Below are 24667 nucleotides of genomic sequence, written 5' to 3'. Positions count from 1 at the left end.
GCAAAAGACAAGGCTGAAGTATGTGTACGATCTTCAGCCAGAAGTGCTGAGTGGATGATCCATATCGGCCTCCTCCTGAGGTCCTCGCCATCAGAGAAGCCAGTCTTCAGCCAATCGATTCACTCCACGTGATATCAAGAAATGGCTGAGCGCACTGGATACAGCAAAGGCTATAGGCCCTGACAAAATCCTGGCTATCGTGCTGTGAAGACTTGTGTCCCAGAACTAGCCAAGCTGTTCCAGTACACTACAACACTGGCATTCTACTCCGAGCTATGTAACAGCAAGTGAACCCCAGGAGGGCAGAGAAAATGCTTCAAGATCACCCTCAAAGCCTCCTTGAAAAAAACGCAACATTCTCGACTCTTGGGAATCCCTGGCCCAAGACCACTCAAAGAAGGCACCGAACACTGAGTCTGTTCGTCGGGAGCAGGCGGAAGCAAAGTACAAAAAGCGAAAGGAGCGTATGACAAATAAAGCACCCTATCCACCCGTCCCTCCTACCACCGCATTGGTCTCTTCAGTCACCTTAGAACTCATCTTAACGTGGAAGCAAGTCATCCTCTAATCAGGGGGACTGCCTAAAAAGAAGACAACACTGGCATCTATCCAACAATGTGGAAAACTGCCCAGGTATGTCCTGTCCACAAAAAGGTTCTGCCAGGACCACTCGGCTCCAGAACTCATTGTCCAAACATGGACAAAAGAGCTGAATTCCAGAGGTGTAGTGAGGGAGAGTGATTGCCCTTGACATCAAGGTAGCATTTGACTGAGTGTGTCATCAAGGAGCCCTAGTAAAACTGAAGTCAATAGGAATCGGGGGGAAAACTCTCCACTGGCTGGAGTCATACCTAGCACAAAGGAAGATGGTTGTGGTGGTTGGCGGTCAATCATCCCAGCCCCAGCCATTACTGCAGGAGTTCCTCAGGGCCGTGTCCTAGGCCCAACCATCTTCAGCTGTTTTATTAATGACCCTCCCTCTCTTATAAAGTCAGAAGTGGGGATGTTCGCTAATGACTGCATAATGTTCAGTGCCATTCGCAACTCCTCAGATAATTAAGCTATCCATGCCCGCCTGCAGCAAGACCTGGACGACATTCAGGCTTAGACTGATAAGTGGCAAGTAACATTTGTGCCAGACAATAACGGTCTCCAACAAGCGAGAGTCTAACCAGCACCCCCTGACATTCAATGGCATTACCATTGCTGAATCCCCCACTATGAACATTCTGGGGGTCACCATTGACAAGACACTTAACTGAAACAGCCACATAACATAAAAGAAATAGGAGCTGGAGTAGGCCATTTGGCCCTTTGTGCCTTCTCCGCCATTTAACAAGATCATGGCTGATCTTGTAGCTCAAGTCCACCTTCCCGCATTATCCCCATATCCTTTAATTCCCCAAAATGTATCGACCTCTGTCTTAGGCGGTGCCTCGTATCGAGGCTAACTTGCTTCTATACCAGAAAGGGATGAGTTCACAAGTATTTCGATGAGGACCTGATATTCCAGATTGTGAACGACAATGAAGGGTGGAAGGTGCCTGTGTGTGGTGCCCGTTGCACACCAGCCACCACACGGGCTTGACAGAGCTAGGTCTTGGTCCAGTGGCAAGGATTAACCAAGATGACTGGAGACCAGCTCTGCTGTACGGACATATCGCAGTGTGGGCTGGCCCGTGCTGCCCCTGGGTCCCGAACTCTCGCTTCTCCTGGGCCCAAATCACGTCGCTTGTGTGCCCCGATCGATCTCTCTTCCTCTGCCCCGGCACAATCTCTCGCTGCACCTCCACCCCAATCATTCACCGCACCTCTGCTGGGCCCCGCTGAAGTTCCTGCCTACATTCCAATCGGCAACATGGGTTTTGGTGACGTCGCCCTCCTCGAAGCCGTCGCCTACCTGGAACAGCTCGCGATGTATCTTGAAGTGGCTCCTCTTATACCCCCGACCTGCAGCTGGTGTTTCCTCGCAGGTCGGGGCGAATATAGTCAATGATTGAGCATCCACTGGGGTAGAGAATTCCAAAGACTCACAACCCTTTGAGTGAAGAAATTTCTCCTCATCTCAGTCCCAAATGGCCGACCCCTTATTCTGAGACTGTGACCCTTTGTTCTAGATTTGCCTATCAAGCCCCTTAAGAATGTTATATGTTTCAAATAGATCACCTCTCATTCTTCTAAAACTTTAGGGAATATAAGCCAAGTCTACTCAATCTCTCCTCATAGAACAATCCCCCCCATCCCAGGAACCAGTCTAGTGAGCCACATTTGTATTGCATCTAGGGATGGGCAATAAATGCTAGCCTTTCATTCCATGAACGAATAATTTAAAAAAATTTACAATGTTCTTGCCCACTCAGTCAACCTGTCCCTATATATCTACAGCCTCTTTGCTCCTCCTCAGCTTACTTTCCCACTTAACTTTGTATCATCAGCTAACTTGGATACATAGGTAAGAAATAGGAGCAGGTGTAGGTCATTTGGCCCCTTGAGCCTGCTCCGCCATTCAATAAGATCATGGCTGAGCTGATCTTGGCATCAACTCCACTTCCCTGCGCGCTCCCCATAGCCCTTGACTCCCTTGTCGTTCAAAAATCTGTCTATCTCCACCGTAAATATATTCAATAACACAACCTCCACAGCTCTCTGGGGTAGAGAATTTCAAAAATTCATGACCCTCTGAGAGAAGAACGTCCTCCTTCATTTCCGTTTTAATTCTGAAACTATGCCCCCTAGTTCTAGATTCCCCCACGAGGTGAAACATCCTCTCTGCACCTACCCTGTTGAGCCCCCTCAGAATCTTATACGTTTCAATAAGATCACCTCTCATTCTTCTTGAGTATCGGTACAACCTGCTCAACCTTCCTTCATAAGACAACCCCTTCATCTCAGGAATCAACCTCGTGAACTTTCTCTGAACTGCCTCCATAGAATCATAGAAATTTACAGCACAGAAGGAGGGCATTTGGCCCATCATGTCCGCGCTGGCCGACCTAGAGCTATCCAGCCTAATCCCACTTTCCAGCTCTAGGTCCATAGCCCTGTAGGTTACAGCACTTGTAAGTGCACATCCAAGTATTTCTTAAATGTGGTGAGGGTTTCTGCCTCTACCACCCTTTCAGGCAGTGAGTTCCACAACCCCACCACCCTCTGGGTGAAGAAAATTCCCCTCATATCTCCTCTAGACCTCTCCCCAATTACTTTAACTCTGTGCCCCCTGGTTGTTGACCCCGCTTCCAAGGGAAACAGGTCCTTCCTATCTACTCTATCTAGGCCCCTCATAATGTTATACACCTCAATCAGGTCTCCCCAGCCTCCTCTGTTCCAAAGAAAACAGACCCAGCATCTCCAATCTTTCCTCATAGCCAAAATTTTCCAGTCCAGGCAACATTCTTATAAATCTCCTCTGCACCCTTTCCAGTGCAATCACATCTTTCCTGTAATGTGGTGCCCAGAACTGCACATGATACTCCAGTGTTTTATACAGTTCAAGCATAACCTCCTTGCTCTTGTATTCCATGCCTCAATTAATAAAAGTATTCCATATGCCTTCTTAACCACTGTGTCTACCTGCCTGCTACCTTCAGGGATCTGTGATCTGTACTCCAAGGTCCCTTTGTTTCTCTACACTTTTTAGTGTCATACTATATAATGTGTATTCCCTTCCCTTCCCTTTCCAATGCAAGTATATCCTTCCTTAAATAAGGAGACCAAAACGGTACGCACATGAATACAGTGGGAAAAAGAGATCAGAGGCTGAGTATTCTGCGGCGAGTGTCTCACCTTCTGACTCCTCAAAGGCACAAATCAGGAGTGTGATGGAATACTCTCCACTTGCCTGGTCAAGTGCAGCTCCAACAACATTCAAGAAGCTCGACACTATCCAGGACAAAGCAGCCCATTTAATTGGCACCTCATCCACGACTTTCAACATTCAATTCCACCCAATGAGGCAATATGGGTTGAATTGAAGAACAAGAAAGGGGCGATCACACTGCTATAGAGTGTACTATAGATCCCCAAATAGTCATGGAGATAGAAGAGCAAATATGTAGGCACATTTCTGAGAAGTGCAAACACTATGGGGCAGTAATAGTGGGGGATTTCAACTACCCTAATATTAACTGGGATAGAATTCGTATGAAAGATATAGAGGGTGCAGAATTCCTAAAATGCATTCAGGAGAACTTTTTTTAACCAGTATTAGGCGGGGCAGGTGGAAGGGGTATCAGTGGGAGAGCATTTTGGTGCTTGTGATCATAATTCAGTTAGATTTATGGTAGTTATGAAAAAGGTCAAAGAGCAGAAATAAAAGTTCTCAATTGTGGGAAAGCCAATTTTACTAAGCTGAGATGTGATTTAGCCAAAGTGGACTGGAAACAGCTGTAAATCAGGGTTCAGGGCAAGAATGTTCCCTTAAAGAAAAAGGGTGGGACTAACAAATCTAGAGCCCCTTGGATGTCAGGGGCATACAGGGTAGGATAAAGAAATAAAGGGAGGCTAATGACAGATACCAAGGGCTCAATACTGCAGAAACCCTAGAGGAGTATAGAAATGTCCGCCTTCCATGCTGTAAATTTCCATGATTCTATCATTCTCTCTGTCCACCACCGACACACCGTGACTGTAGTGTATACCATCTACAAGTGCACTGCAGCAATTCACCAAGGCTTCTTCGCCAGCACCTCCCAAACCCGCAATCTCTACCAATGAGAAGGACAAGGGCAGCAGGTGCATGGGAACACTACCACCTCCAAGTTTGCCTCCAAGTCACACGCCATCCTGACTTGGAAGTATATCGCCCTTCCTTCATCGTCACTGGGTGAAAATCCTGGAACTCCCAAACAGCACTGTGTGAGTACCTTCACCACACGGACTGCAGCAGTTCAAGAAGGTGGCTCATCACCATCTTCTCAAGGGCAATTAGGGATAGACAATAAATGCTGGACTTGTCAGCGATCCCCACATCCCATGAACGAATAAAAAAATATATATATTCCACTAAAAGGAAAGAACAAACTAAACACTAATGAGACTCCGTGGATGAATAAAGTCATAAGGGAACAAATGAGGCATATATTAATTACACAGACAGCAGGGGAGTGCATGCTAACAGAGAATACAGAGATTAGGAGAGAAGTCAAAAAGACAATTAGGAAGGCAAAGAGGTTCAATGAAATTAAATTATCAAGGAACATAAAACAAAATAGTAAAATATTTCACATGCATATCAATAAAAAAGGACGGTTGGGATTGGAATAGGACCATTAAGAGATAGACAGGGTAATCCTACAGGTAACGACAGAGATGGCAGAAATATGAAATAATTATTTTGCTTCAGTATTTACCAGGGAGATAGAACAGGTGGACATGACAGTGGATGATGAGATTAGTAAGAACATAAGAAATAGTAGCAGGGGTAGGCCATACGGACCCTCAAGCCTGCTCCGCCATTTAGGACGATCATGGCTGATCCGATCATGGACTCAGGTCCACTTCCCTGCCCGCTCCCCATAATCCCTTATTCCCTTATCAGTTAAGAAACTGTCGATCTCGGTCTTAAATTTATTCAATGACCCAGCTTCCACAGCTCTCTAAGGCAGCGAATTTCAAAGATTTACAACCCCGAGAGAAGAAATGTCCTCCTCATCTCAGTTTTAAATGGGCGGCCTCTTATTCTAAGATTATGCCCTCTGGTTCTAGTCTCCCCTATCAGTGGAAACATCCTCTCTGCATCCACCTTGCTAAACCCCCTCATAATCTTATACGTTTCGATAAGATTACCTCTCAATCTTCTGAATTCCAATGAGTAGAGGCCCAACCTACTCAACCTTTCCTCATAAGTCAACTCCTTCATCTCCGGAATCAACCTAGTGAACCTTCTCTGAACTGCCTCCAAAGCAAGTATATCCTTTCGTAAATATGGAAACCAAAACTGTATGCAGTATTTCAGTTATGGCCTCACCAATACCCTGTATAATTGTAGCAAGACTTCCTTGCTTTTATATTCCATTCCCTTTGCAATAAAGGCCAAGATTCCATTGGCCTTCCTGATCACTTGCTAATCAATATGAGACAATCACCAAGAAATCCAATCGGGAATTCAGAAGAAACTTCTTTACCCAAAGAATGGTGAGAATGTGGAACTCGGTACCACAGGGAGTGGTTGTTGTGAATAATATAGATGCATTTAAGAGGAGACTAGATAAGCATATGAGGTAGAAGGGAATAGAGGGTCATGCTGATAGATTTTGATGAAGAAAGAAGGAAGGAGGCTCGAGTGGAGCATAAATGGACTGGTTGGGCCAAATGGCCTGTTTCTGTGCCATATATCCGATGTAATCCTGTGTAATTCCCCCCTTGGACCACCTTCTGAGTCACGTTGCCTTGATCTGCTTTATGACTGTCTTCTCTGCAGTCTTTCTCCTTGTCCCGACAGGTAGCGAGTACATCACATCTGTTGGACAGGACCAGTGTCTGCAGGACCTCCTTCTCAACCTCTCCTAAATCCCCGCTACCCAGCTCCCTAATAGTCACACCCTCCCTTTTTGTTCTTGATGTTCAGAGTATTCAGTGATATCTATTATTTGACAATTATTACACGCACACTCGCATCAACACTTTGCGAATTCACCAGAGAATTATGTTACAGTTCCCGAGGCTCACAGCCGATCAGAGCTCATCGAATTCTAAGCTAATACTCCCAGTGCCTCTTCTTATACCTGTGTCCCAATCCGGCTACCTCAGCATCCACATGTTCCATAGTAATACATTCCATTAGCTGCTCTCCCTCATTAATAACTGCAGCTTGAACTCGAATAACTCGCCAGCTAAATCATTCAACTGGCAACAGTTACAGAGAGATTAATGAATAAAAGTACACACAGGTGACGTTTTTACTTGGCCTTGGAGGATGCCTCCTCGGGGGCCAGCGGGGATCCATGGGACAGGGCAAAGCAAGTTTGAAGCTGAATCCTTACCAGATGAATGTTTGTCTGATATTTCTAATTCCCACTGACCAACTGAACATTGAAACTCACTTAACAAGCAAAAGCTAAAAGTTAATAAAAAGAATAAAATCAAACAGTTAATTGGAGATGCATGCAGCAAGGGTACTACAGTAATTGTACGTGACTTTAATCTACATATAGACTGGCCAAACCAAATTAGTAATAATACTGTGGCAGATAAATTCCTGGAGTGTGTACGAGATGGTCTTTTAGACCAGTATGTTGAGGAGCCTACTAGGGAACAGGCTATCCTAGATTGGGTATTGTGTAATGAGAAGGGATTAATTAGCAGTCTTGTTGTGTGGGGTCCTTTAGGGAAGAGTGACCATAAGATGATTGAATTCTTTATTAAGATGGAAAGTGAAGTAGTCCAATCCGAAACTAGGGTCCTAAATCTAAACAAAAGAAACTACGAAGATATGAGGAATGAATTGGCTATGATAGATTGGAAAGATTCATTAAAAGGTGGATAGGCAATGGCTAATATTTAAGGAACAAATGCATGAATTGCAACAGTTATACATTCCTTTTTGGCATAAAAACACAAAAGTAAAAGTGGCCCAACCATGGCTAACAAAAGAAATTAAGGATAGCATTAGATCTAAAGAGGAGTTATACAAAGTTGCCAGAAAAAGTAGCAAGCCTGAGGATTGGGAGCAGTTTAGAATTCAGCAAAAGAGGACCAAGAGGCTGATTAAGAGGGAAAAAATAGAGTATGAGAGTAAACTTGCAAGGAACATAAAAACCGACTGCAAAAGTTTCTACAAGTACGTAAAAAGAAAAAAATTAGTGAAGACAAATGTAGGTCCTTTACAGACAGAAACATCAGAATTTGTAATGGGGAACAAGGAAATGGCAGAACAATTAAATAAATACTTCGGTTGTCTTCACGGAAGAGGACACAAATAACGTCACACAAATGCTAGGAAACCAAGAGTCTAGTGTGCAAGAGGAATTAAAGGAAAGGATTATTAGTAAGAAAATAGTGCTGGAGAAACTAATGGGACTGAAGGCAGATAAATACCCAGGGCCTGATGATCTGCATCCCAGAGTACTAAAAGAGATAGCCATGGAAATAGTAGATGCATTGGTTGTCATCGTCCAAAATTCTATAGATTATGGAACAGTTCCTACAGATTGGAGGAACCCCACTATTTAAAAAAGGAGGAGAGAGAGAACAGGGAACTACAGACCGGTTAGCCTAACATCAGTAGTAAAGAAAATACTAGAGTCTATTATAAAGGATGTAATAACGGCACACTTGGATAATATCAATGGGATTAGACAAAGTTAACATGGATTTATGAAAGGAAAATCATGTTTGACAAACCTACTGGAGTTTTTTGAGGATGTAACTGATAGATAAGGGAGAACCAGTGGATGTAGTGTATTTGGATTTCAGAAGGTCTTTGATAAGAGGTTAGCGTGCAAAATTAAAGCACATAGGATTGGGGGTAATGTATTGGCATGGATTGAAAATTGGTTAACTGACAGGAAACAGAGAGTAGGAATAAACGTGTCTTTTTCGGGGTGGCGGGCAGTGACTAGTGGGGTACCACAAGGATCAGTGCTTGGGCCCCAGCGATTCACAATATATATAAATGATTTGGATGAGAGAACCAAATATAATATTTCCAAGTTGCTGACGACACAAAACTAGGTGGGATTGTGAGTTGTGAGGAGGATGCAAAGACACTGCAAGGCGATTTAGATAGGTTGAGTGAGTGGTCAAACACATGTTAGATGCAGTAAAATGTGAATAAATGTGAAGTTATCCACTTTGGTAGGAAAAACATAAGGACAATGCATTATTTAAATGATGATGGCTTGGGAAGTGTCGATGTACAGAGGGACCTGGGTGTCCTCGTACACCAGTCATTGAAAGCAAACATGCAGGTGCAGCAAGCAGTTAGGAAGGCAAGTTACGGAATTGGAGCTGAGGGTTGATTCACTCTGGAGCATCCACGATGCTGAGAATGACATAAGTGGCAATGTGTAGTGAGTTGAGAAGGATCCACAGCCAGCTAGATACACTGTTTTGAGTGCTGTTGAGGGAGATGACTCATTAGGGGAGAGCAACAGCAGCCAAGTTCATGGCACCGTGGCTGGCTCTGTTGTACAGGAGGGCATAAAAAAGAGTGGGAGAGCGATAGTGATAGAGGATTCAATCATAAGGGGAATAGATAGGCGTTTCTGCGACCGCAATCGAGACTCCAGGATGGTATGTTGCCTCCCTGGTGCAAGGGTCAAGGATGTCTCCGAGCGAGTGCAGGACATTCTGAAAAGGGAGGGAGAACAGCCAGTTGTCGTGGTGCACATTGGTACCAACGACATAGGTAAAAAAAGGGATAAGGTCCTACGAGACGAATTTAACGAGCTAGGAGTTAAATTAAAAAGTAGGACCTCAAAAGTAGTAATCTCGGGATTGCTACCAGTGCCACGTGCTAGTCAGAATAGGAATCGCAGGATAGCACAGATGAATACGTGGCTTGAGCAGTGGTGCAGCAGGGAGGGATTCAAATTCGTGGGGCATTGGAACAGGTTCTGGGGGAGGTGGGACCAGTACAAACCGGACGGTCTGCACTTGGGCAGGAACGGAACCAATGTCCAAGGGGGAGTGTTTGCTCGTGCTGTTGGTGAAGAGTTAAACTAATATGGCAGGGGGATGGGAACCAATACAGGGAGACAGAGGGAAACAAAAAGGAGACAAAAACAAAAGACAGAAAAGAGATGAGTAAAAGTGGAGGGCAGAGAAACCAAAGGCAAGAAACAAAAAGGGCCACTGAATATAAAAGGGCTGCAGGAGGGGTTAAAACTAAAAATCATGGTTTAAAAACTAGGATGAAAACACTCGACCTAAATGCATGCAGCATTAGAAATAAAGTAAATGAGTTGACGGCACAAATCATTACAAATGGATATGATTTGGTGGCCATTACAGAAACATGGTTGCAAGGTGGCCAAGACTGGGAATTAAACATACAGGGGTATCTGACGATTCAGAAAGATAGGCAAGAAGGGAAAGGAGGTGGGGTAGCTCTGTTAATAAAGGATGATATCAGGGCAGTTGTGAGGGATGATATTGGCTCCAATGAACAAAATGTTGAATCATTGTGGGTGGAGATTAGAGATAGTAAGGGGAAAAAGTCACTGGTCGGCATAGTTTATAGGCCCCCAAATAATAACTTCATGGTGGGGCGGGCAATAATCAAGGGAATAATGGAGGCATGTGAAAAAGGAACGGCAGTAGTTATGGGGGATTTTAACCTACATATCGATTGGTCAAATCAAATCGCAGGGGGTAGCCTGGAGGAGGAATTCATAGAATGCATACGAGATTGTTTCTTAGAACAGTATGTAACAGAGCCTACAAGGGAGCAAGCCATTTTGGATCTGGTCCTGTGTAACGAGACAGGAAAAATAAACGATCTCCTCGTAAAAGATCCTCTCGGAATGAGTGATCACAATATGGTTGAATTTGTAATACAGATTGAGGATGAGGAAGTTGTGTCAGAAACGAGTGTACTATGCTTAAACAAAGGGGACTACAGTGGGATGAGGGCAGAGTTGGCTAAAGTAGACTGGAAACAAGGACTAAACGGTGGTACAATTGAGGAACAGTGGAGGACTTTTAAGGAGCTCTTTCATAATGCGCAACAAAAATATATTCCAGTGAAAAAGAAGGGCGGCAAGAGAAGAGATAACCAGCCGTGGATAACCAAGGAAATAAAGGAAAGTATCAAATCAAAGACCAATGCGTATAAGGTGGCCAAGGTTAGTGGGAAAATTTTAAGCAACAGCAAAGAATGACTAAAAAAGCAATAAAGAAAGGGAAGATAGATTACGAAGGTAAACTTGCGCAAAACATAAAAACAGATAGTAAAAGCTTTTACAGATATATAAAACGGAAAAGAGTGACTAAAGTAAATGTTGGTCCCTTAGAAGATGAAAAGGGGGATTTAATAATGGGAAATGTGGAAATTATTTTGCTTCCGTCTTCACAGTGGAAGACACAAAAACCATGCCAAAAATTGCTGGTCATAGGAATGTGGGAAGGGAGGACCTTGAGATGATCACTATCACTAGGGAGGTAGTGCTGGACAGACTAATGGGACTGAAGGTAGACAAGTCCCCTGGTCCTGATGAAATGCATCCCAGGGTATTAAAAGAGATGGCGGAAGTTATAGTAGATGCATTCGTTATAATCTACCAAAATTCTCTGGACTCTGGGGAGGTACCAGCGGATTGGAGAGCAGCTAATGTAACGCCTCTGTTTAAAAAAAGGAGCAGGCAAAAGGCAGGTAACTATAGGCCGGTTAGTTTAACATCTGTAGTGGGGAAAATGCTTGAAACTATCATTAAGGAAGAAATAGCGGGACATCTGGATAGGAATAGTGCAATCAAGCAGACGCAGCATGGATTCATGAAAGGGAAATCATGTTTAACTAACTTACTGGAATTCTTTGAGGATATAACGAGCATGGTGGATAGAGGTGTACCGATGGATGTGGTGTATTTAGATTTCCAAAAGGCATTTGATAAGTTGCCACACAAAAGGTTACTGCAGAAGATAAAGGTACGCGGAGTCAGAGGAAATGTATTAGCATGGATAGAGAATTGGCTGGCGAACAGAAAGCAGAGAGTCGGGATAAATGGGTCCTTTTCCGGTTGGAAATCAGTGGTTAGTGGTGTGCCACAGGGATCAGTACTGTGACCACAACTGTTTACAATCTACATAGATGACCTAGAAGAGGGGACAGAGTGTAGTGCAACAAAATTTGCAGATGACACAAAGATTAGTGGGAAAGCGGGTTGTGTAGAGGACTCAGAGAGGCTGCAAGGAGATTTGGATAGGTTAAGCGAATGGGCTAAGGTTTGGCAGATGGAATACAATGTCGGAAAGTGTGAGGTCATCCACCTTGGGAAAAAAAACAGTAAAAGGGAATATTATTTGAATGGGGAGAAATTACAACATGCTGTGGTGCAGAGGGACCTAGGGGTCCTTGTGCATGAAACTCTTTTGATCCCAAAAGGTTAGTTTGCAGGTGCAGCAGGTAATCAGGAAGGCAAATGGAATGGGTTGGCCTTCATTGCGAAAGGGATGGAGTACAAAAGCAGGGAGGTCCTGCTGCAACTGTATAAGGTATTGGTAAGGCCGCACCTGGAGTACTGCGTGCAGTTTTGGTCACCTTACTTAAGGAAGGATATACTAGCTTTGGAAGGGGTACAGAGACGATTCACTAGGCTGATTCGAGAAATGAGGGGGTTACCTTATGATGATAGATTGAGTAGACTGGGTCTTTACTCCTTGGAGTTCAGAAGGATGAGGGGTGATCTTATAGAAACATTTAAAATCATGAAAGGGATAGACAAGATAGGGGCAGAGAGGTTGTTTCCATTGGTGGGGGAGACTAGAACTAGGGGGCACAGCCTCAAAATACGGAGGAGGCAATTTAAAACCGAGTTGAGAAAGAATTTCTTCTCCCAGAGGGTTGTGAATCTGTGGAATTCTCTGCCCAAGGAAGCAGTTGAGGCTGGCTCATTGAATGTTTTCAAGTCAAAGATAGATAGATTTTTAAGCAATAAGGGAATTAAGGGTTACGGGGAGAGGGCGGGTAAGTGGAGCTGAGTCCACGACCAGATCAGGCATGATCTTATTGAATGGCGGAGCAGGCTCGAGGAGCTAGATGGCCTACTCCTGTTCCTAATTCTTATGTTCTTATGTTCAAATGGTATGTTAGCCTTCATTGCAAGAGGATTTGAGTACATGAGTAAGAATGTCTTACTACAGTTATACAAGGCCTTGGTGAGACCGCACCTGGAGTATTGTGTGCAGTTTTGGTCTCCTTACCTAAGAAAGAATATACTTGCCATAGAGGGTGTGCAGCGAAGGTTCACCAGACTGATTCCTGAGATGGCAGGACTGTCGTATGAAGAGAGATTGGGTCGACTAGCCTGTATTCACTAGAGTTTAGAAGAATGAGAGGGGATCTCATTGAAACGTATAAAATTCTGACTGGGTTGTATAGACTGGATGCGGGGAGGATGTTTCCCCTGGCTGGGAAGTCTAGAACAAGGGGTCACAGTCTCAGGATACGGGATAGGAAATTTAGGACCGAGATGAGGAGAAATGTTTTCACTCAGAGTGTGGTGAACCTGTGGAATTCTCTACCACAGAAGGCTGTGGAGGCCAATATATTTAAGAGGAGATAGATAGATTTCTAGAAATAAAGTGCCTCAAGGGGTATGGGGAAAAAGCGGGAATATGGTGTTGAGATAGAGGATCAGCCATGATCATATTGAATGGCAGTGCAAACTCGAAGGGCCGAATGGCCTACTACTGTTCCTATTTTCTATGTTTCTAACAAGCCAATTTAATTGCGCCAATATTGTATATGGGTCTGTGTGTGGGGGTATGAGGGGGGAGAGGTGTGGGGGTGTGAGGGGGGAAGGGTGTGGGGTGTGAGGGGAGGGGTGTGAGGGGGAGAGGGGTTTTAGGGGGTGGGATGAGACGGGGAGAGGGGTGTGAGGAGGAGAGGAGTGTGAGGGGAGTGAGGTGTGAGTGGAGGCGTGTGAGGGGGAGGGGAGAGGGGTGTGAAGGGGAGGGGGAGAAGTGTGAATGGGAGAGGGGTGTGAGAGGGAGGTGGGAGAGAGGTGTGAGGGGGAGGGGTGTGATGGGGGTGTGAGGATGGGGGAGGGGTGTGAGGTGTAGAGGCGTGGGGAAGGGGTGTGATGAGGGAGGGGGAGAGGGGGTGTGAGGGGAGGGGAAGAGGCTGTGAGGGGGAGGGGTGTGTGAGGGGAGGGATGTGAGGAGGAAACGTTCGTGAGGGGTGTGAGGGGTACTGAGAGAATGATCAGCCATGATCTTATCGAATGGTGGTGCAGGCTCAAAGGGCCAAATGGCCTACTCCTGCACCTATTTTCTATGTTTCTATGTTTTCGACGTTTCTAGGAGGTGAGGGGGAGAGGGGTGTGAGGGGGAGGGGCAGAAGAGTGTGAGAGGAGGGGTGTGAGGGGGAGTGCGGTGTGAGGGGGAGGGGTGTGAGGGGGAAGAGGAGAGGGGTGTGAGGGGAGGGGAGGGGTGTGAGGGTGAGGGGTGAGGAGGAGGGGGTGTGAAGGGCTGTGAGGGGGAGAAGGGTGTGAAGGGAGACGGGAGAGGGGTGTGAGGGGGAGAGGGGGTGGAGAGGGGTGTGAGGGGCGTTGGGGGAGAGGCGTGTGAAGGAGAGGGCTGTGAGGGGGAGAAGGGTTTAAGGGGGCGGTGGGGAAGAGTGGTGCGAGGGGGAGGGGAAATGGGGAGGGGTGTGAGGGGGAGAGGGGTGTGAGGGGGCAGTAGGGGGGGAGTGGTGTGAGGGGAGGGGGGAAGGGGTGTGAGGGGGAAGGGGTGTGAGGGGGAAAGCGGTGTGGGGTAGGGGTATGAGGGGGAGAGGTGTGAGGGGGAGGGTTGTGATGGGGATGGGTGTGAGGGGGAGGGGCAGAAGAGTGTGAGGGGAGGGGGGGAGGGGGAAGAGGAGTGTTGGGGAGGGGAGTGAGGGGTAGGGATGTGAAGGGCTGTGAGAGAGGGGAAGACGGGAGAGGGGTGTGAGGGGGAGAGGAGGCAGTGGGGGAAGAGTGGTGTGAGGGGAGGGGGAAAGGGGAGATGGGTGTGAGGGGGAAAGGTGCGAGGGGTAAAGCAGTGTGGGGTAGGGGTGTGAGGGGGAGGGTTGTGATGGCGATGGGTGTGAGGGGGAGGCGTGTGACGGGGAGGGGTATGAGGGGTGGAGGCGTGTGAGGGGGCGGGGAAATCGAGGTGGCAGTTGGAGGGGCGGGCCCAGCGAGGGGCGGGATTTGGAGGGGCGGATTGGGGGTGGGGCCAGTTAGCGGGCGCAGTCAGGGGGCGGAGCCAGATAGGGGTATGTTGCATGAGGGGGCGTGGTTTCCAGGGGTGGGCCCAGCGAGGGGGCGAGACCAGTGAGGTGTGGGTTGCAGGGGCCGAGCCAGATAGGGGCGTGGTTTGTAGCGGGGGGGCAGTTGCAGGGGGCGGAGCCAGATAGGAGGCCGGCCAGGCCAGGTGCTGTCACTTGTTGTCCGGTTTCCGCCGCCGCCCGAACCGAGCCGGAGCCCGAGCCGCCGTACTGAGGTAAGAAGCCCCGGGCCCAGACTCCACGGGAAGCGGCGCCGCCACACCGTTTCGCCAGTAAACAAGCCGAGGGGGAAGGGCCGGGTCAGAGGGCACACTCCGGGTCAACAGACTGAGGAAAACCCCACAGGCTGTCACTGACTCTCACTGGCGTACAGTCCCACACTCACTGACTCTCACTGGGGTACAGTCCCACACCCACTGACTCTCACTAGGGTACAGTTCCACAGACACTGACTCTCACTGGGGTACGGTTCCACGGACACTGACTGTCTCTGGGGTACAGTTCCACAGGCGCTGACTGTCTCTGGTGTACAGTTCCACATACAGTAACACTCATTAGGGTATAGTTCCATACACATGCCAAGTAACACTGGGGTACAGTTCCACAGGCACTGACTCTCACTGGGGTACAGTTCCACAGGCGCTGACTGCCTCTGGTACGGTTCCACGGACGCTGACTGTCTCTGGGGTGCGGTTCCACGGGAGCTGACTGTCTCTGAGGCGCGGTTCCACAGACGGTGACGGCCTCTGGGGCGCAGCTGCACAGGCGCTGGCGGCCTCTGGGGCGCAGCTGCACGGGCGCTGGCGGCCTCTGGGGCGCAGCTGCACGGGCGCTGGCGGCCTCTGGGGCGTAGCTGCACGGGGGCTGGCGGCGTCTGGGGCACAGCTGCACGGGGGCTGGCGGTGTCTGGGGCGCAGCTGCACGGGACTGGCGGCGTTGGGCGCAGCTGCACGGGGGCTGGCGGCATCTGGGGCGCAGCTGCACGGGGGCTGGCGGCATCTGGGGCGCAGCTGCACGGGGGTTGACGCCGTCGAGGGTGCAGCTGCACGGGGCTGACGGCGGCGGGGGCGCAGCTGCACGGGGGCTGACGGCGGCGGGGGCGCAGCTGCACGGGGGCTGGCGACGTCTGGGGTGCAGCTGCACGGGGGCTGGCGGCGTCTGGGGCGCAGCTGCACGGGGGCTGACGGCGTCTGGGGTGCAGCTGCACGGGCCCTTAATCTCACTGGGGTACCGTTCCCCAGGCAGTGACTCTCACTGGGGTACCGTTCCCCAGGCAGTGACTCTCACTGGGGTACAGTTCCACACACACTGACTCTCACTGGGGTACAGTTCCACACACACTGACTCTCACTAGGGTACAGTTCCACAGACACTGACTCTCACTGGGGTACGGTTCCACGGACACTGACTGTCTCTGGGGTACAGTTCCACAGGCGCTGACTGTCTCTGGTGTACAGTTCCACATACAGTAACACTCATTAGGGTATAGTTCCATACACATGCCAAGTAACACTGGGGTACAGTTCCACAGGCACTGACTCTCACTGGGGTACAGTTCCACAGGCGCTGACTGCCTCTGGTACGGTTCCACGGACGCTGACTGTCTCTGGGGTGCGGTTCCACGGGCGCTGACTGTCTCTGAGGCGCGGTTCCACAGACGGTGACGGCATCTGGGGCGCAGCTGCACGGGCGCTGGCGGCCTCTGGGGCGCAGCTGCACGGGCGCTGGCGGCCTCTGGGGCGCAGCTGCACGGGGGCTGACACTGTCTGGGGCGCAGCTGCACGGGGGCTGACGTCGTCGGGGGTGCAGCTGCACGGGGGCTGACGTCGTCGGGGGTGCAGCTGCACGGGGGCTGACTGCGTCGGGGGTGCAGCTGCACGGGGGCTGACGGCGTCGGGGGCGCAGCTGCACGGGGGCTGACGGCGGCTGGGACGCAGCTGCACGGGGGCTGACGGCGCCTGGGACGCAGCTGCACGGGGCTGGCGACGTCTGGGGTGCAGCTGCACGGGGGCTGGCGGCATCTGGGGCGCAGCTGCACGGGGGTTGACGCCGTCAAGGGTGCAGCTGCACGGGGGCTGACTGCGTCGGGGGTGCAGCTGCACGGGGGCTGACGGCGGCGGGGGCGCAGCTGCACGGGGGCTGACGGCGTCTGGGACGCAGCTGCACGGGGCTGGCGACGTCTGGGGTGCAGCTGCACGGGGGCTGGCGGCGTCTGGGGCGCAGCTGCACGGGGGCTGACGGCGTCTGGGGTGCAGCTGCACGGGCCCTTAATCTCACTGGGGTACCGTTCCCCAGGCAGTGACTCTCACTGGGGTACCGTTCCCCAGGCAGTGACTCTCACTGGGGTACAGTTCCACACACACTGACTCTCACTGGGGTACAGTTCCACACACACTGACTCTCACTGGGGTACAGTTCCACACACACTGACTCTCACTAGGGTACAGTTCCACAGACACTGACTCTCACTGGGGTACGGTTCCACGGACACTGACTGTCTCTGGGGTACAGTTCCACAGGCGCTGACTGTCTCTGGTGTACAGTTCCACATACAGTAACACTCATTAGGGTATAGTTCCATACACATGCCAAGTAACACTGGGGTACAGTTCCACAGGCACTGACTCTCACTGGGGTACAGTTCCACAGGCGCTGACTGCCTCTGGTACGGTTCCACGGACGCTGACTGTCTCTGGGGTGCGGTTCCACGGGCGCTGACTGTCTCTGAGGCGCGGTTCCACAGACGGTGACGGCATCTGGGGCGCAGCTGCACGGGCGCTGGCGGCCTCTGGGGCGCAGCTGCACGGGCGCTGGCGGCCTCTGGGGCGCAGCTGCACGGGGGCTGACACTGTCGGGGGTGCAGCTGCACGGGGGCTGACGTCGTCGGGGGTGCAGCTGCACGGGGGCTGACGTCGTCGGGGGTGCAGCTGCACGGGGGCTGACTGCGTCGGGGGTGCAGCTGCACGGGGGCTGACGGCGTCGGGGGCGCAGCTGCACGGGGGCTGACGGCGGCTGGGACGCAGCTGCATGGGGGCTGACGGCGCCTGGGACGCAGCTGCACGGGGGCTGGCGACGTCTGGGGTGCAGCTGCACGGGGGCTGGTGGCGTCTGGGGCGCAGCTGCACGGGGGCTGACGGCGTCGGGGGTGCAGCTGCACGGGGGCTGGCGGCGTCGGGGGCACAGCTGCACGGGGGCTGACAGCGTCTGGGACGCAGCTGCACGGGGGCTGACGGCGTCTGGGACGCAGCAGCACGGGGGCTGACGGCCTCGGGGGCGCAGCTGCACGGGGGCTGACGGCGTTTGGGGCGCAGCTGCACGGGGGCTGACGGCGTCTGGGGTGCAGCTGCAGGGGCCCTTAATCTCACTGGAACACCGTTCCCCAGGCAGTGACTCTCACCGGGGTACAGTTCCACACACACTGACTCTCACTGGGGTACAGTTCCACACACACTGACTCTCACTGGGGTACAGTTCCACAGGCACTTAATCTCGCTGGGGCACAGTTCCACACACACTGACTCTCACTGGGGTACAGTTCCACGGGCGCTGACTGTCTCTGGGGTACGGTTCCATGGGCGCTGACTGTCTCTGGGGTACGGTTCCCCACGGGCGCTGACTGTCTCTGGGGTGCGGTTCCACGGGCGCTGACTGTCTCTGAGGCGCGGTTCCACGGGCGCTGACTGTCTCTGAGGCGCGGTTCCACAGACGGTGACGGCCTCTGGGGCGCAGCTGCACGGGCGCTGACTGCCTGTGGGGCGCAGCTGCACGGGGGCTGGCGGCGTCTGGGGCGCAGCTGCACGGGGGCTGACGGCGCCTGGGGCGCAGCTGCACGGGGTTGAAGGCGTCTGGGGCACAGCTGCACTGGGGCAGACGACGTCTGGGGCGCAGCTGCACGGGGGCTGACGGCGTCTGGGGCGCAGCTGCACGGGGGCTGACGACGTCTGGGGCGCAGCTGCACGGGCCCTTAATCTCACTGGAGCACCGTTCCCCAGGCAGTGACTCTCACTGGGGTACAGTTCCACACACACTGACTCTCACTGGGGTACAGTTCCACACACACTGACTCTCACTGGGGTACAGTTCCACAGGCACTTAATCTCGCTGGGGCACAGTTCCACACACACTGACTCTCACTGGGGTACAGTTCCACAGGCACTGACTCTCACTGGGATACAGTTCCACACACACTGACTCTTACTGGGGTACAGTTCCACACACACTGACTCTCACTGGGGTACAGTTCCACAGGCACTTAATCTCGCTGGGGCACAGTTCCACACACACTGACTCTCACTGGGGTACAGTTCCACAGGCACTTAATCTCTCTGGGGCACAGTTCCACACACACTGACTCTCACTGGGGTACAGTTCCACACACACTGACTCTCTCTGGGGTACGGTTCCACGGGCGCTGACTTTCTCTGGGGTACGGTTCCACGGGCGCTGACTGTCTCTGGGGTGCGGTTCCACGGGCGCTGACTGTCTCTGAGGCGCGGTTCCACAGACGCTGACGGCCTCTGGGGCGCAGCTGCACGGGCGCTGACGGTCTCTGGGGCGCAGCTGCACGGGCGCTGGCGGCCTCTGGGGCTCAGCTGCACAGGCGCTGACTGCATCTGGGGCGCAGCTGCACGGGGGCTGAAGGCGTCTGGGGCGCAGCTGCACTGGGGCTGACTGCGTCGGGGGTGCAGCTGCACGGGGGCTGACGGCGTCGGGGGCGCAGCTGCACGGGGGCTGACGGCGGCTGGGACGCAGCTGCACGGGGGCTGACGGCGCCTGGGACGCAGCTGCACGGGGCTGGCGACGTCTGGGGTGCAGCTGCACGGGGGCTGGTGGCGTCTGGGGCGCAGCTGCACGGGGGCTGACGGCGTCGGGGGTGCAGCTGCACGGGGGCTGACGGCGTCGGGGGCGCAGCTGCACGGGGGCTGACAGTGTCTGGGACGCAGCTGCACGGGGGCTGACGGCGCCTGGGACGCAGCAGCACGGGGGCTGACGGCGTCTGGGACGCAGCAGCACGGGGGCTGACGGCCTCGGGGGCGCAGCAGCACGGGGGCTGACGGCCTCGGGGGCGCAGCTGCACGGGGGCTGACGGCGTTTGGGGCGCAGCTGCACGGGGGCTGACGGCGTCTGGGGTGCAGCTGCAGGGGCCCTTAATCTCACTGGAACACCGTTCCCCAGGCAGTGACTCTCACCGGGGTACAGTTCCACACACACTGACTCTCACTGGGGTACAGTTCCACACACACTGACTCTCACTGGGGTACAGTTCCACAGGCACTTAATCTCGCTGGGGCACAGTTCCACACACACTGACTCTCACTGGGGTACAGTTCCACGGGCGCTGACTGTCTCTGGGGCACGGTTCCATGGGCGCTGACTGTCTCTGGGGTACGGTTCCCCACGGGCGCTGACTGTCTCTGGGGTGCGGTTCCACGGGCGCTGACTGTCTCTGAGGCGCGGTTCCACGGGCGCTGACTGTCTCTGAGGCGCGGTTCCACAGACGGTGACGGCCTCTGGGGCGCAGCTGCACGGGCGCTGACTGCCTGTGGGGCGCAGCTGCACGGGGACTGGCGGCGTCTGGGGCGCAGCTGCACGGGGGCTGGCGGCGCCTGGGGCGCAGCTGCACGGGGGCTGACGGCGCCTGGGGCGCAGCTGCACTGGGGCAGACGACGTCTGGGGCGCAGCTGCACGGGGGCCGACGGCGTCTGGGGCGCAGCTGCACGGGGGCTTACGGTGTCTGGGGCGCAGCTGCACGGGGGCTGACGGCGTCTGGGGCGCAGCTGCACGGGCCCTTAATCTCACTGGAGCACCGTTCCCCAGGCAGTGACTCTCACTGGGGTACAGTTCCACACACACTGACTCTCACTGGGGTACAGTTCCACACACACTGACTCTCACTGGGGTACAGTTCCACAGGCACTTAATCTCGCTGGGGCACAGTTCCACACACACTGACTCTCACTGGGGTACAGTTCCACAGGCACTGACTCTCACTGGGATACAGTTCCACACACACTGACTCTCACTGGGGTACAGTTCCACAGGCACTTAATCTCTCTGGGGCACAGTTCCACACACACTGACTCTCACTGGGGTACAGTTCCACACACACTGACTCTCTCTGGGGTGCGGTTCCACGGGCGCTGACTGTCTCTGAGGCGCGGTTCCACAGACGCTGACGGCCTCTGGGGCGCAGCTGCACGGGCGCTGACGGCCTCTGGGGCGCAGCTGCACGGGCGCTGGCGGCCTCTGGGGCTCAGCTGCACAGGCGCTGACTGCATCTGGGGCGCAGCTGCACGGGGGCTGAAGGCGTCTGGGGCGCAGCTGCACTGGGGCTGGCGGCGTCTGGGGCGCAGCTGCACGGGGGCTGACGGCGCCTGGGGCGCAGCTGCACGGGGTTGAAGGCGTCTGGGGCGCAGCTGCACTGGGGCAGACGACGTCTGGGGCGCAGCTGCACGGGGGCCGACGGCGTCTGGGGCGCAGCTGCACGGGGGCTTACGGTGTCTGGGGCGCAGCTGCACGGGGGCTGACGGCGTCTGGGGCGCAGCTGCACGGGCCCTTAATCTCACTGGAGCACCGTTCCCCAGGCAGTGACTCTCACTGGGGTACAGTTCCACACACACTGACTCTCACTGGGGTACAGTTCCACACACACTGACTCTCACTGGGGTACAGTTCCACAGGCACTTAATCTCGCTGGGGCACAGTTCCACACACACTGACTCTCACTGGGGTACAGTTCCACAGGCACTGACTCTCACTGGGATACAGTTCCACACACACTGACTCTCACTGGGGTACAGTTCCACAGGCACTTAATCTCTCTGGGGCACAGTTCCACACACACTGACTCTCACTGGGGTACAGTTCCACACACACTGACTCTCTCTGGGGTACGGTTCCACGGGCGCTGACTTTCTCTGGGGTACGGTTCCACGGGCGCTGACTGTCTCTGGGGTGCGGTTCCACGGGCGCTGACTGTCTCTGAGGCGCGGTTCCACAGACGCTGACGGCCTCTGGGGCGCAGCTGCACGGGTGCTGACGGCCTCTGGGGCGCAGCTGCACGGGCGCTGGCGGCCTCTGGGGCTCAGCTGCACAGGCGCTGACTGCATCTGGGGCGCAGCTGCACGGGGGCCGACGGCGTCTGGGGCGCAGCTGCACTGGGGCCGACGGCGTCTGGGGCGCAGCTGCACGGGGGCCGACGACGTCTGGGGTGCAGCTGCACGGAGGCTGGCGGCTTCTGGGCGCAGCTGCATGGGGGCTGACGGCATCGGGGGGCGCAGCTGCACGGGGGCTGACGGTGTCTGGGGCGCAGCTGCACGGGCCCTTAATCTCACTGGAGCACCGTTCCCCAGGCAGTGACTCTCACGGGTACAGTTCCACACACACAATGACTCTCACTGGGGTACAGTTCCACAGGCACTGACTCTCACTGGGGTACAGTTCCACAGGCACTGACTCTCACTGGGGTACAGTTCCACAGGCACTGACTCTCACTGGGGTACAGTTCCCCACACACTGACTCTCACTGGGGTACATTTCCCCACGCACTGGCTCTCACTGGGGTACAGTTCCCCACACACTGACTCTCACTGGGGTTCAGTTCCACAAGCACTGACTCTCACTGGGGTACAGTGGCTGTGGGCTCCTGAGCTGGGAGGTCCATCATGTCTGAACCCAACCTTTCCTCATCTGAGGTTCATAGATGGGGCAGCTTAAACCTGAATCCTGTTAATAGATCACATAACCTGCTGATAAATCTGCTGCCGTGTGTCTTGCCTGCGTTCAATTGTTTCAGCTGATGTTTAATTGTCTTACGGTGTGTGAAATATGGTGCCTGACCATCGTAATGGTTCTGAGTATCAGCTGGTTATTGAGCAGATTGATGTATCCTGTGCTATCACCTCTCCCAGTGTTACAACGTGTTGGAACGGATTTTTAAACCGAGCAAAAGTCCTATTTGGTAAAGGATAGTGAGAGATGATGAAATTGATCACGTTAGAACTGAATTCCATAGGAACAGGAGGAAGCCATTCAGCCCCTCGAGCCTGTTCCGCCATTCAATGAGATCATGGCCGATCTGTGACCTAACTCCATGTACCCACCTTCAACCCATATCCCTTAATACCTTTGATTAACAAAAAGCTATCAGTCTCCGATTTAAAATTAACAATTGATCTAGCATCAGTTGCCGTTTGTGGAAGAGAGTTCCAAACTTCTACCTTCCTTTGTGTGCAGAAATGTTTCCCAATTTCACTCCTGAAAGCACTGGCTCTAATTTTTAGACTATGTCCCCCAGTCCTAGAATCCCCAACCAGCAAAAATAGTTTCTCTCTATCTACCCTATCCGTTCCCCTTGATATCCTGAAAACTTCGATCTGATCATTTCTCAACCTCCTAAATTCTCGGAAATACAATCCTAATTTGTGTTGCCCTCTCCTCGTAACTTCACCCTTGGAGTCCGGGCATCATTCTAGTAAACCTTCGCTGCACTCCCTCCAAGGCCATTATATCCTTCCTAAGGTGTGGTGCCCTGAACTGCTCACAGTGCTCCGGGTGTGGTCTGATCAGGGCTTTGTACAGCTGCAGCATAACTTCTAACCCTTTGTACTCCAGTCCTCTGGATATAAAGGCCAATATCCCATTAGCCTTTTTGATTATTTTCTGTACCTGTTCATGACATTTTAATGATCTCTGTACCTGGGCCCCTAAGTCTCTTTGGACTGCCACTATTTTTTTGCCTTTCACCATTTAGAAAGTACCCCGTTCTATCCTTTTTGTATCCAAAGTGGATGACCTCACACTTACCTACATTGAAATCTGTTTGCCACAGTTTTGCCCATTCACTTAATCTGTCGATATCCCTGTGTCATTTTATGCTTCCATCTACACTGCCTGCAATGCCGCCTATCTTTGTGCCATCGGCAAATTTGGATATTATGACTTTTTATGCCATCATCTAAGTCGTTAATAAATACTGTGAATAGTTGAGGCCCCAACACCGATCCCTGCGGGACCCCACTAGTCCACATCCTGCCACTGTGAGTACCTGCCCATTATCCCTACTCGCTGTCTCCTGCCGCTCAGACAATTTCCTAACCAGGTCAATAATTTGCCCTCAATTCCGTGGGCTTCTATCTTATTTGACAATCTCTTATGAGGGACTTTATCAGATGCCTTCTGGAAGTTGATATAAATAGTATCTATAGACATTCCCTGTCCACTATTTGAGTCACCTCCTCAAAACATTCAGTCGGGTTTGATGAGCACGACCGACTTTTCACAAATCCCTGCTGCTCTCTCTGATCAACTGAACATTTTTGAGGTGTTCAGTCACTGTATCCTTAATTGTAGACTCTAGTAATTTCCCCACAACAGACAGATGTTAGGCTAACTGGTCAAAAATTCTGTGATTCCCCCTCTCACCATTCTTAAAAAGCAAGAGTGACGTATGCCATTTTCCAATCTAAAGAAACGGTTCCTGAATCGAGAGCACTTTGGAAGATTATAGTTAGAGCATCTGCAATGTGCTCACCTACTTCCTTTAAACCCTGGGATGGAAACCATCTGGTCCGGGAATTTGTCACTCTTTAGTGCCAGTACTTTCTTCATTACTGTTAATTTACTTACATTCATTTTGTTGAGTCCCTGTCCCTGATTCAATATTAGTTTCTTTGGGATTTCTGACATGCTTTCCTCTTCCTCTACTGTAAATACCAACACAAAGTAATTATTCAACATATCCGCCATTTCCCCATT

General features: G+C 52.3%; 2 protein-coding genes across 6 annotated transcripts in view; both read left to right on the top strand.

The window, feature by feature from the left end:
• Positions 1-24667, top strand: part of LOC139250516 (actin nucleation-promoting factor WAS-like) — a 115815-nt gene that overhangs the window by 46082 nt on the left and 45066 nt on the right. The gene's annotated exons all lie outside the window — the stretch shown is intronic.
• The window catches only part of LOC139250519 (6-phosphofructo-2-kinase/fructose-2,6-bisphosphatase 4-like), a 282039-nt gene continuing 272390 nt past the window's right edge, over positions 15019-24667 (top strand). For 3 of the 5 annotated variants that reach the window (XM_070872902.1, XM_070872901.1, XM_070872898.1), the window contains exon 1: positions 15020-15126. The gene's annotated coding sequence lies outside the window, so the exon portion shown is untranslated. Of the gene's footprint in view, positions 15127-24667 lie in introns of all 5 variants that reach the window. The other 2 variants (XM_070872897.1, XM_070872900.1) reach the window with 1 other exon arrangement.

The sequence above is a fragment of the Pristiophorus japonicus genome, unplaced genomic scaffold (genome assembly GCF_044704955.1).
Source record: "Pristiophorus japonicus isolate sPriJap1 unplaced genomic scaffold, sPriJap1.hap1 HAP1_SCAFFOLD_384, whole genome shotgun sequence".
Classification (NCBI taxonomy): domain Eukaryota; kingdom Metazoa; phylum Chordata; class Chondrichthyes; family Pristiophoridae; genus Pristiophorus; species Pristiophorus japonicus.
The sequence above is the reverse complement of the archived record's forward strand: the minus strand, read 5'-3'. Positions and strand labels throughout refer to the sequence as shown.